This window comes from Camelus dromedarius, chromosome 7 (genome assembly GCF_036321535.1).
Source record: "Camelus dromedarius isolate mCamDro1 chromosome 7, mCamDro1.pat, whole genome shotgun sequence".
NCBI lineage: Eukaryota > Metazoa > Chordata > Mammalia > Artiodactyla > Camelidae > Camelus > Camelus dromedarius.
The window spans coordinates 50,751,432-50,763,807 of record NC_087442.1 but is presented as its reverse complement, the minus strand read 5'-3'; the positions used below and the strand labels follow the sequence as shown (position 1 = coordinate 50,763,807).

The following is a 12,376-nucleotide window of genomic DNA, read 5'->3' as shown; positions in this document are numbered from 1 at the left end:
AATTAATAGTATATCTGATAATTTCTAAATAGTTTAATACTGTCATTTAAGACGAATAGAATCTCATGTACATCCACAAAGAAAAAAGTAAAATTCAAATTATTAACAAACACATGATGGATTTGTTTAATATCACTTAATGTTTTAAAAGCTAACTGTCTAAAAAATAAAGCAGATCAAATTGCTCTTTTAGATTAGCCATTAGATATTATCTTTGCTTTTTTGTTTCTATCAAAGCCTGTACCTTACATCGTAATAAATACATTGAAGAAAAGCAAAAAAAAAACAAACAAAACAAAAAAAAAACCAAAAAAACCCCAACCAAACAAAAAACAAAACACCACAGAACATTTCTCTAAAATTTATGTAGATTCCAAATGTTCAGTGTGTCTGAAGCCAGAAAACATAGTATAGTTTTAAAAAGACATACTGAGTATATTTATTTTTAATTTCAGGCAATGCCTAACAAACATTTTAAAACTTACTTTGTTTGTATTTTTACATTCATTCATCCATTCAGCAGATATTAGCTAAGCAGCTATAGTGTACTAGATTCTCAACTATCGGTGATACAGAGCAATTCCTGCTCTCAAAGAGTTTTCATTCTGGTTAGGGAGTGATACCAAAGAGTAAATTATCACTTGTTAGGTTGTGTTGATTGCCTTAGAGGAAAAAATAAGCCACAGAGAGAACAGCACGTGCCTCAGGGGTGGGTGTGTAGCCTGTGGTTGGCAACTCTGAAGTGGGTGTTCAAAGAAGACCTCCCTACATAAATAAATAAGCTACAAGGATATATTGTAAAGCACAGGGAACATAGCCAGCATTTTATAATAATTTTAGGTGGTGTTATCATCTATGAAAATTTTGAATCTATGTTGTACACCTCAAACTCGTATAATATTGTAAATCAGCTGTTCTTCAATTAAAACAAAAGCACAGAAGACCTCACTGAAAAAGTGACATTTGAAAGATCTGAAGGAAGTAACAAAATCCATAGAAAAATATTTAGCTTTTCATCTTTTCAAAAAGAGTTAAAACAGTTACGAAGTATTTAGAAATGGCAACTTAGAATAATTTATTCCATCAGTCATTATGTGAGAAAGATGAGTCCAGTCCAGTCTAGACCTCTGATCATCTCAAAAGGTGGCCTGAATGTTCTGCAGCATCCTAACCATTTCCATTTTATTCAAGGCAATTTTAAGATTCTGTGTTACTTGGTTTCATCTTTTTGAAAATTAAGGATATGGCCATTTTATGGACCTAGCTTTAACCACTTTATGACTTTTCTTTAATAAGCGAGAATGTCTTGTTCTCCATCCTCTGACCAGAATAATGACATCACGAGCGAGGCAGAGTCCTAATAGATGGAGACCTGAGTTGTAGGGTTAGTGCGCACTAAGGTTCCTTGGGGCTCTAGACAACACACTTAATTTCTCTTAGTTTTTTCACTTGTTAAGCAGTCAGTTTGCATAGCATGATCCTTCAAGCTTCCTGTAAGTTGTAAATGTTTATCATTTCCCAAATTCTGTGATTTCGCCGCACATTTCGTGCCTCTTACTAAAATAAAGGCCAGTGGGATAGTAACTGTTTTCTGGGAAGTTCTGAGGATGACTCAACGGACCAGACTAGGCATCCTGAACATGCCTTTCTACCTGTGCCCATCTGAATCATTTTCTCGAATTTTCAGCTGTATCTACTTACTGTAGAATTTGTTAATGCCCATGCCAAAGTCCTCACCCCATTGCTCAATCTGCATGCCAGGCTGTTTCATCTCCTGCTATTGTTTTCCAGAAGTTCCAGCTGCCCTACATTGCTGGAAGCAGTGCTTTGAAGTACCCTGCACCTGGGGTTGTCCTGTTTTATCTCACCATGCCCAGATTCCAGGCATCCTAAGGTAACCCTTTCTCCTCACACAGGCGCTCGGTGAAAATAAGTTGTGGTGTGTCTTACTGATGATTTATATAAAAACTGGTTCTCTTTTGGCACTGAGATGGCATTATTTATTTATTTTTATTTTGGAGGGAAAGGATAGGTATCAGAGCTCTGAAGTCTGAAGTCCAATTTAATACTGTTTTATTATCTCCTCCTTCGACAAAGATTTCTGGATACTATAACTCCCACAAGTTTCCTCTCCCTTCTTTTCTGAGAGGAGGGGGCAGCTTTGTGGGAGAGTCAAAAGAACACAGGGTATAATTTGGAAGTAAATGAATCAGACTTGAACTCCAACTCCATATCTCCCTTAACTGATTATTTGGAAAAGTGCTGTTGCTGCAACTACTGAGTATGGATTGTAATGATTTTATATGTAATTACTACCCAATCTGATTTCATTTCTTTTAAAATACCAATGGTGATACTCATATCACACAGTTTTTGTGCAAATTAATGAAAGAGGATGTGTGTGAAACATTTAATCACTCAAGTACCCAGCATTTGAAACATACTTCATTTCTCCTTTGAACTCTTTTTCAGTATCTAAACTGAACACAATTATTTTGTAGTTATTTCCTATGTGTAAATTTTGTCTCATTTATCCTCATGTATTTTGTGAGAACATGACCACTGCCACATACTTTCTTAGGGTCCCCAGTGCAGTGTCTGAACTATCTGAGGGCTTTCATTAGTTAGTCATTTTAGAGCTAGCACTTAGCACAGTGCTGGGCACATAGTAATTGCTCAGTAAGTATTTTACAAGTAAGTGGGCTTCCTCAATGATTTGCTGCATTTAAAAAATTCGTAAGTCCAATTTACTGCCTCTGAAGTTCTCTTCTAATCAAATTCTACTTGGTAAAAGCAACAGTGCTTGGCTGGACCTGCCATAACTTATTTCAAAATACCTCTAAAGTCAAAGGCCTCCCAGCCCCACATTTCTGGGATGTTAGTTCTTGTCCTAGGACTTCAAGGGAGCCAGATTGCCCAGAAAGGGATATTCACATACAAGGATATGTTTTAAATAGCTTATGAAGTTCCAAACAGGCACATGGGAGACATAGTGAGGCTTAACCTATTGCCAACTTCTCCAGCGATCAAAATATAACTGGCAAAGGTCCACAAAGACTGCATTCTTTGGATGGCCCATCCTAGTTTTAGCAAATAACTAACATTTAAACTATTTTGAAGGAAAACCTCTACTGCAGCTTTGCTTGTGTATCCAAGAATCACAGTGTGAATAATGATTTTCACATGGTTTGCTATTTGGGGGCCTTTAAATAAATTGTTTTCCCTGCCCTGGAAAAGAAGTAGGCCAAGGTGTCTGTCATCTAAATAAATATGAGAGATAAACTGAAATGTTTTAAATAACTATGAAAGATACAGGTTTAGCTTAGGCCAAGAGTCTCAACTTTGGGTAAGAATCAGTTGAGCAATTTATTAAAATTATATTTGGTCTGGGGTGAAAGGGAAAATCAGGAATCTGCATTTTAACAGGCAAATGATTCTGATACTAGTAATCTATTGATCTCAGTAAAGGAAATTCTGTCTTAGATTCTGTGATGCATCACTACTTAGGAAAGAGCATGTGGTTTCTTACAGCCAAACGGAACTCAGTTCAAATTCATGATAGGCCATGTACTATCTTTCTGAGTATGGGAATGTACTTAACCTCTCTGAACCTCTGTTTCCAACTGCAAAACTAGATAATTCTTACCAAATAAGTAAGATTAAATGAAGTATTTTACTTCAAGCATTTTGTACATCAAAAAGTAATCACTGAATGGAAATGATATATTATGCATTTTTAATATGTGGAAATTTTATATTTAGCTTTTGTGCCCATATAAATGTAGTAGTTAATAGCTATTCTAACAGGGAAATATGTTGGGCATGCGTTGGTATAATGTCCCAGATATCTGTTTTCTTCTTTAGGTTTGGGAAGTTTTTGGCCATCATTTCTTCACGTACCTTTTTGATCCTCTTTTCTCTTTCTTCTCTTTCTGGGACTACTGTAATGCATAAATTGGCACACTTTGTTATCCCATAGGTCCTTTACATTGCTTTCTTTTTTTTCCCATTTGTTCTTCTGTCTGCTGTTCTGATTGGGTGATTTCTATGTATAATATCCTGAGCTAGGCTCAGATCCTTAATTCTTCTATGGTTACTCAGGGATGGAAACCTTGAAAACTGCCAGTAGTGGGAGCGTGATATCTAAACATGCCATTTACTTTTGAATCAGATCAAAGAGTTTCTTGACTGTTATGCTGGACAAAAGTTGTTGAAAGAGATATATACTTTTATACACTTCATTGCCCTGAATTTTAAAATTAGGAAAAAACCTCATCTATTTCTGGCTCTGTAACTCCATTCAAGTCACAATGTAATTTCCCTTAAGAGTGAATTGAGGTGATTACTCAAGCACATAACCCCTGTAGATTAATCTGCTCTGAGGCTTCCTGGTCTGTCTGCTGCTGATGCAGGTAGAGACTGGCGGGCTTAATGATCAAGTTGTTCAGCCTGGAGGTGTGAGTGCGTTTCACTGACCCCTCCTGAGGGATACTCTAGCCAAGGTAAGACTCCCTGGGGTATCACTGACTTGGAGTTACACTGACAGCATCCTGTGAGAGGTTTTCCTGAGGCCCCAATTATTCTCTTTGCACTTGGTGGTTGCACCTCCAGAGTCTCAGGGGAATGTACTGTACTTGAGTATTTGCACATCTGTCTCCCACTGAGGACAGGCTATAGTTTACTCCTTTTCCTGTCTGCTGAGAGGACACAATCAGACATTGAATAAATGAATGGTTATCTTTAGTTACGTACCCACTTCCAGGACTGAGTCTTTCTCTCCCGTGTTGTTTCTTTATGGAATGGTACAAATGGTATGCCTAAATAAAGGCTACATTTGTTCCCTTTCAACACGTAGTTCTTTTAGAGTTAATGAGGTATTTTACACGCTAGTGCTTCAGCATTAGGAGAATAATTGATTGCCGTTGTGTTGTGTTAAAATTAGATGAGAAAGATTCTGTATTATTTTCTACCTTGTACTAAATTGCCTCAGAAATCATTTTAGCAGGTATGTATATCTTCAAAAACAGGTCTCAAATCACAAAAGATGTTAAGAGCTTTGCAATGTTGAAAGCTTTTTCATAAAATAAATACAGTTCTGAAACATTTTTATAAACGATATGTTGGAGTTTATCTGTTTTGTAAAGATGTTAGAAAATGCTGAGAAACACTATCTGAATTTAACCTTGAGCCAAGTAATGACATACAAGAAGAAAATTTCATCTTTCTTGAATACTTCTTGCTAGTTCTAAATGAGTTGTGCTTTATCATAGTATGCCTGAAATGAAGTCGGTGGGACCTCCCCCTAGACGAGTAGGATCTTCCAACTATAACCTACCTGCCTTGATGTCATATTTTCTTTCCATCAAAAGGTTTAGTCAGTTTAAAAAAGTGTTAACTCAATTCTAGGTATAACTAACAAGATCTTTGATAGCTCTCTTTAGAGAATATTGCCCAAAAACCTCATTATACCATTGTCACTTAGATTAAAAAAGCTAATTGCACTTTTAAGCCTCTTACATATGGCTCTAGATAAATAAATATGCCAATAACATTAAAGAAAGAAACAAGGCACAGTTGTTTCATTTCTGTAGTTGTAAGGAAATATATTAGTAAGCACTGAAAAATCATCCAAGGAAAGATGGAGGCAGGAGCATGAGCCTCTCAGGAGAGCTATGATGATACATGATGATCTTTCTGCAAGGGAATCTGGTCATTGTAAATCAAAGTGCTGGGTGTGCAGGCATGAATGTGCACTTACCAATTTCCATTTAGGAAACGGTAAAGCAAAAGTCAACTTCGATACCTTCAGATAAGAAACAATACTCTTGAACTTCACCAGTGCTTCTGGACCACTTTCACTCAGTTATATTGAATTCACATGTGGATTGGCATTTTATTTTCACTCTGGTATACTGGGCCAAAAAGAATGCTTATAGCAGGAATTATTTCTGTTTCTCGTCGAAAGCTGGGATATTTTCCAAAAGAAACATTCAACTGTGAATCATTGTGAATATTAGTATTTAGAATCACTTGATTATGGATCTTTGGAAAATACTTTGAAGTTAACTTATTATTGGAGTGTAAAATGTGCATAGGAAAATACACAAGCCATATGTACAGCTTGGTGATTTTTTTCCACCAAGTGATGACTTCTTTGTGCAACCTGCACCCAGATGAGGAAGCAAACCGTTATTTGCACCCAGAAGACTTCTTTTTTTCTTTGAACCATTAATCCCCAAAGATAACCACTGTCCTGATTTTTTTCCCCTGATTTTCTTAACTTGATGTAAGTGGAATCATACAGCAAAGATTGTTTTGTGTCTGATTCGTTCACTTCATGTTTGCCTGTGAGATGCATCCATGTGGTTGCTATAGTTAACATTCTTTTTTCTCATCACTGTGTAGTTATCTATTGTATAAATGTACCATAATTTATTCGTCTAGTCTACTGTTAGAGACATTTGATAACCTCATTTGAAAGCTATTACAAATAGTGCAGCATGAACATTGTCATTGTCTTTTGGTGAACACGTGTGTGCCTTTCTGTTGGGTACATGTCTAAGAAGAGAATTGCAGGATTATTGGATGTGTATCTTTAGTAGCATTAGTAATTTCTGCTAAGCTGTAAAAATACCATTTGATTCATATCCTCTCCAACATTTCGTATTGCCTGTCTTTTAAAAATGTATTACCTTGGTGAGTGTGCAGTGTTATCTCTTTTCAGTTTTAACTTGCATTTACCTGAATACTATAAAAGCCTCTTTTTGTGTATTTCAGAACCATTTGAATAGTTTCTTTTGTGAATTGCTTTTTCGAGTCTTTTGCCTATCTTTCTATTGTGTGGTTTATGCTTTCCTTACTGATTTGTAGGTGTTATTTATATGTCCTTTATATACATCCTTTGACAATACATTTATAAAAATGTATTTTTATGCCCACTTACAGTTTACTCTTTTAGTTTTGTAATAATGTCTCTTTCTTTTGAAGAACAGAAATTGTTTCAGCTTAGTTCAGTTTATCTTTTTTCCCCTTTACTTTGGCCTTTTTAGAATTCTATTTAAGAAGTACCTGCCTACCTCAGGTCATGAAAATATTCTGTCATTTTCTTATGAAAGCTTTAGTGTTATACTTTTCACATTTAGATCTACAGTCCATCTGAGATTGATTGTTGTGTATGGTGTGAGAAAGGGATCAAATTTTATTTATTTATTTCATATGGATATCCAGTTGGTCCAGCACTCATATTGAAAAGTCCATATTTTCTGGAAAAGACTACCTTTTCCCCACTGTGCTACAGTGTCAATTTGTCATAAATCAGATGATTGTGTGTATAAATATATATATATGTATTTCTGGATTTTCAATTCTACGTCAGTGGTCCACTTCTCTGTCCTTATTCCAAAATCACACTGCCTTAATTACTATAGATTTTTAATATCTAGCAATCTGTTAGTGTAATTTCTCCAGCTTTGTTGTTCTTGTTTGTCTTGGATATTCTTGACATTTTTCATTTTCATATAAATGTTAGGATCAAGTTTTCAACTTATATCAAGAAAGTACTGAATTTTTTATTGTATTTATGGATAACTTTAGAGAGAATTTATAATTTTACAATACTGAGTTTTACAATTTATGACCATGGTGTATTCCTACATCTATTTGTATCCACTTTGATTTCTATCAGTAATGCTTTATATTTTTTGTTAGGTTTATTTCCATCAAAGTTATTTTTTAGGTGTTGTAATTGATTTTCTTTCAAATTTTTAATTTTCTATTTTTATTTTATAATATAAAATGCAATTGATTTTTAACATTGATCTTGTATCTAGAGATTTTGCTCAGTTCACTTTTTAATTCAAATGGTTTGAATGTAGATTTTTTTTTTTTTTGCCATTTTCTGTATATACTATCAAGTCGTCTGAAAATTAATGAACTATTTTGCCTTTATTTTTAATGCCTTACACTGGCAACTCCTTTTAGTACCATATTGAATAAAAGCGGCAATAGTAGATAAATAATAAAAATAGTCTTATTACTGGACTCAGGCGAAATTTTTCAGTATTTTGTCTTCAAGTGTAAATTTTGTATAAGAAATTTTATAAACTTTATATTCAATTTAGAATGTTCCATCCTACACCCAGTTGGGAGATTTTATTGTAAATTGATGTTAAATTATCTGAAATGTTTTCTTTGCATGTATTCAGATGGCCATGCAATTTTTCTTTTTTTTTTCCTGCTAATGTGCATCAGTGTTAATTTATTTTTCAATGTTAAAACACCCCCACATTCCTAGAGTTAACCCAGTTGTTAATGATGCATTACCTTTTTATTAAATATTTTTTTATATAGCAATTTACTCATGAGACACACTAGGTCAAATGTTTTTACCCACCAATTAAAATAGATTGAACTTTTTTTTTGGTATTTTTGACATAACTGTTTTAAGAAATAAAATTTAAAAATAACGGTTTATCATGTCAATGGTTATGGCAAATATATTTATATAGGTAATACCTTAGAATGATTATTCCAAGCACCAATGTCTGGTACTGGGTAGATAACACAGACTCTTGTGTTGTCACACTTTGGGTAAAATGGGTTTCCCCAACTTCTCCAGACATCAGAGTTCACACACACTTTTTCTTAATACACAAGCAATCATATTCTGAGTCACTGTCTCACTGTCTACAAAATGCAGCCTTATTCAGATTTTGCTCCAAGAATATATTTTAGTTGGGAATTTTATATTAGCTAGTTTCCACTCATTTTCTTAAAGAGTGTCATTCCAGAATAAAGTCTGTTCTTTATTTTTGCATAACCAAAAGTCCCATTTAAGTGTTTTTCTTTTATTAGAGATTTAATTTGCCCTCAGAGGGGAATCCACACTTCCACTTCTGTAGAAAATTTTAAAAACTGAAGTCTGGTGAATTCTATTATTACACTTGTCTTTTTCATTTAACCGTGATTTCTATCATTTATACATATATATTAGATTTGTGTGTTTTCTTCATAGTTATATCATTTAAAATATTTTTACATTAAAATATCTTATTTACATTTTAAAATAGTACACAATTGACAGAAACTTAAGTATAACTGAGAAAAGTATATGAGTTATTAAGTATCAAAGCTGGTATATGTAATGGCATTGCAACAAAATGATGGAGAGGAAACAACTAAAATCTAGAAACTTCTGTAAAAGTCCAATAATTATATTTCATGGATATAAGTACTCTTTTTTTCTCCCTTTCTCTTTATTATTATTTTTGGTTGTGATTTAGTTATGGATTGTATGACTGCAAAACATAAATTCACTCCAGGAAGTAGAGAGGCACAAGCAATGGTAAGGATAAAATGGGCAAATGCAGTCATCTCAGAACAAGAAATAAAGTACCAACAGGTCACAGTAGAACTGGAACTAGAAATTCAAAAGAGAGTTTACCGTTTCCAGCTTGAAAAGGCTTATCTCTCATTTCTGTTTGACTTCACTTTAGGTTTTTACATGGCGTAGCATGCCTACCCCTCCCTCCTGTATTTACACAGCTTCAGGGTTTGTGTACCCTTTGTTATTTCAGATAATAGGGGAGAAAGACTCTTATCCATCACTTCTTATGCTTCCACATGAGGGTCTTCATTTAAAATAACTCTGTCTTCTTCTCTTACACTTTATTGACCCCACATCTTGCAAGAAGGAGGGATTATTTTGCTTGGTTTGCTGGAGAGAAGTTGTTGAGCCTGCTCCGCTAACTAGCTCCTTCACTACACTTGTAGGATCTGCCTGCCCATGCGGAGGGCAGGTTCTTATCTGCTCTCATTCACAAAGATCTGCTACTGAAATAGGAGGTGAATGGGGTTACTGTGCCAGTGAATGGCTGGATAGATAACTGTTTTAGTCCATTTGGGCTGCCAAAACAAAATCCCATAGACTCAGTGGCTTATAAGCAACAGAAATTTATTTATCATAGTTCTGGAGTCTGGGAAGTCCAAGATCAAGGCACCTGCAGGTTTGGTGTCCGGTTAGAACCCACTTCCTGGTTCATAGACAGCTGTCTTTTCACTGCTCTTAAGACGGAAGGGAGCCAGGTAGGCCTCTGGGGTCTGTGTTGTAAGGGACTAATCCCATTAATGAAGACTCAGCCTCATGACCTAATCAACGTCCACGGGCCTCATCTCCTAATATTATTATATAATATCATCATTGGGGGTTAAGGTTTCAACGTACAGATTTTGGAGGGACAAAAACGTTTGGATCATAGGAATAATTATGTCCAATTTAGGAATAAATTTTAAGCAAGCCCATTTGCCTTTAGATCTAAAATCATAATCCCCAGTCATCTTTTTTCAGTAGCAAAGGTGATATTTTGAGTTTCATTTTTTCTGATTTTTGTTTCTATTTCTCAGTTGGTTCCAAAAGAATAAAAAGACCTATTATGAATCCCACTTAGGAAAAATATGGTCCGTATTTTACATGCTATGAAAACAATTAAAATGTTAAGACCTAAATGAGAAATATAATATTTTAAGTATGTAAGTGAAAATATAGAACAATATTTTTATGAACTTGAATTTGGAAGGATTTTATTAACAAATAAAAAATTATAAATATATAAATTAGCTTCATATATGACCATATTACAATGAAAATACCTGGTCTCAAAAAAACACACACAGAATAAACAAAGTACAAAAATACCCTCCTCAGACTGAAATAAAAAATTATAGCACATATATCTAACAGAAATTCCTAAAAATCAGAAAGAACAAGCAATCCAGTTAAAAAAAAAATCAATAGATAAAAAGCCTCATGGGTAGTCAGGAAACTGTTAACTATTTCCACAACTAGTTCCGCAATGAAATACTAGTTGTACAGTGAGACATTAAAAACAGGAAGTGTAATAACACTAAGTGTTGGAAAGAATGAGGAGCAATTAGAGTGCTTATACTCTGATTGCGGGGGTATAAATTGGGACAATCACTTTAGATGACAGTTTGGCAATACTAAATAAAGCTGTAGAAATACACACCAAATGACCCAACAATTTCAATTCTCAACCCCTCTCCCAGATATGTACAAAGAAACATAGATAAGGATTTTCATAATGACAGCATTTCTAATGGTTAAACTGGAAGGAAACCAAATCCATCAGTGAAAGTGAGTGCATTTGTGCTTCATATAGCACCAGGGATCAATTTCACAAATGCAGTATTAATCAAAGAAAGCAAGGTGCAGAAGTATTTTTGTATACATTATATGTGATAAAAATAAAGGATGGAGTAATAGTCCACCAGATTCAGTTTTATCTACGGTGAGAGAAAGTACTGGAAACTGTTGAGATGTTTTATTTCTTAAGCTGAGTGGAAAGTGCATGGATAATCATTATGTTGCACACTCTACATTTTTTAATGTCTAAGGCATTGTATAATTTTTTTGCCTTTTCCTGAAATCAAAGGTAGTAAAACTTGTGGAATCTGGATTGTACTATAATACATGCAATCATCATGCTGGGATTGCTAACATTAGCTGATTCTTTATTGCCTACTGGATTGAAGTTAGAATCTAGCATGACATAGAAGGTCTTTTACACTTAGGAGCCTCCTTTTTGTTCACATTTACTTTCTCCTATTCTCTTCTTCCTGCTTATAACATGTGCACTGAGTAACCAGTGAATCAATCTCAGTTCCTTGAGTGTACCACTTTTTAATGCTTTCACCTGAAATACTTTATCCCTCCTTAAATTCTGATCATCTTCAAAACATAGTTAAAATGTTGCCTTTGTAAACATATCTCTGATTTTCACACTGTTTTATATACTTCAGTGTTACAATAGGTGTATATCTCTGTAGTCTCCATTAAAGACAGCTTGTGAAGGGTAAAACCATGTCTTAATTGTTTTTGTTGCCCAGTGTCTGGCATAGCAGGTGATTAATATTAGAAGAGTAAATTATTAGAAGAGATATTGAAATGTCACAGTGTTGAAGCATGAGTTGCTAAATTAGTGACACAAACAGTAAGTAGTGTGAAACTTCAGAGAATGTCACCATGGGTTAGAGAAGTCTAGAAAGATTCTATGAAAGCTTGCGGTCTTCAGGTAGGTCTGTGAAGATGGGTAAGATTTGTAGTCATTGAGAAGAGAGGTAAGCTTCCCAAGCTGAACCAGTAATGAGAGCAGAAGGTTGGACAAGGGGAGGACTTTCTTCACTCTGCAAATTTCAATGCATATGCTGCTTCTGTAGGAAGCTAGTGTGTTTATTCTCTTCATTCCATTGAAACTGCTCACCTTTCCTCACTGTTAATGGTAAAAACAGAGACTGTGTTAGGGCTTCAGCTCCATGAAGAAGGAAAGAATGCAGTAATACAGGAGATGGAGCTAAGCAA

The 12,376-nt window shown here is 34.7% G+C and overlaps 1 long non-coding RNA gene across 2 annotated transcripts in view; it reads left to right on the top strand.

Annotated features, from left to right (window-relative positions):
• LOC135321688 (uncharacterized) overlaps positions 1-12,376 on the top strand; it is a 372,256-nt gene that overhangs the window by 205,824 nt on the left and 154,056 nt on the right. For both annotated transcript variants that reach the window (XR_010381662.1, XR_010381663.1), the window contains exon 3: positions 1,792-1,894. This is a non-coding gene — a long non-coding RNA (uncharacterized LOC135321688). The remainder of the gene's footprint in view (positions 1-1,791; positions 1,895-12,376) is intronic.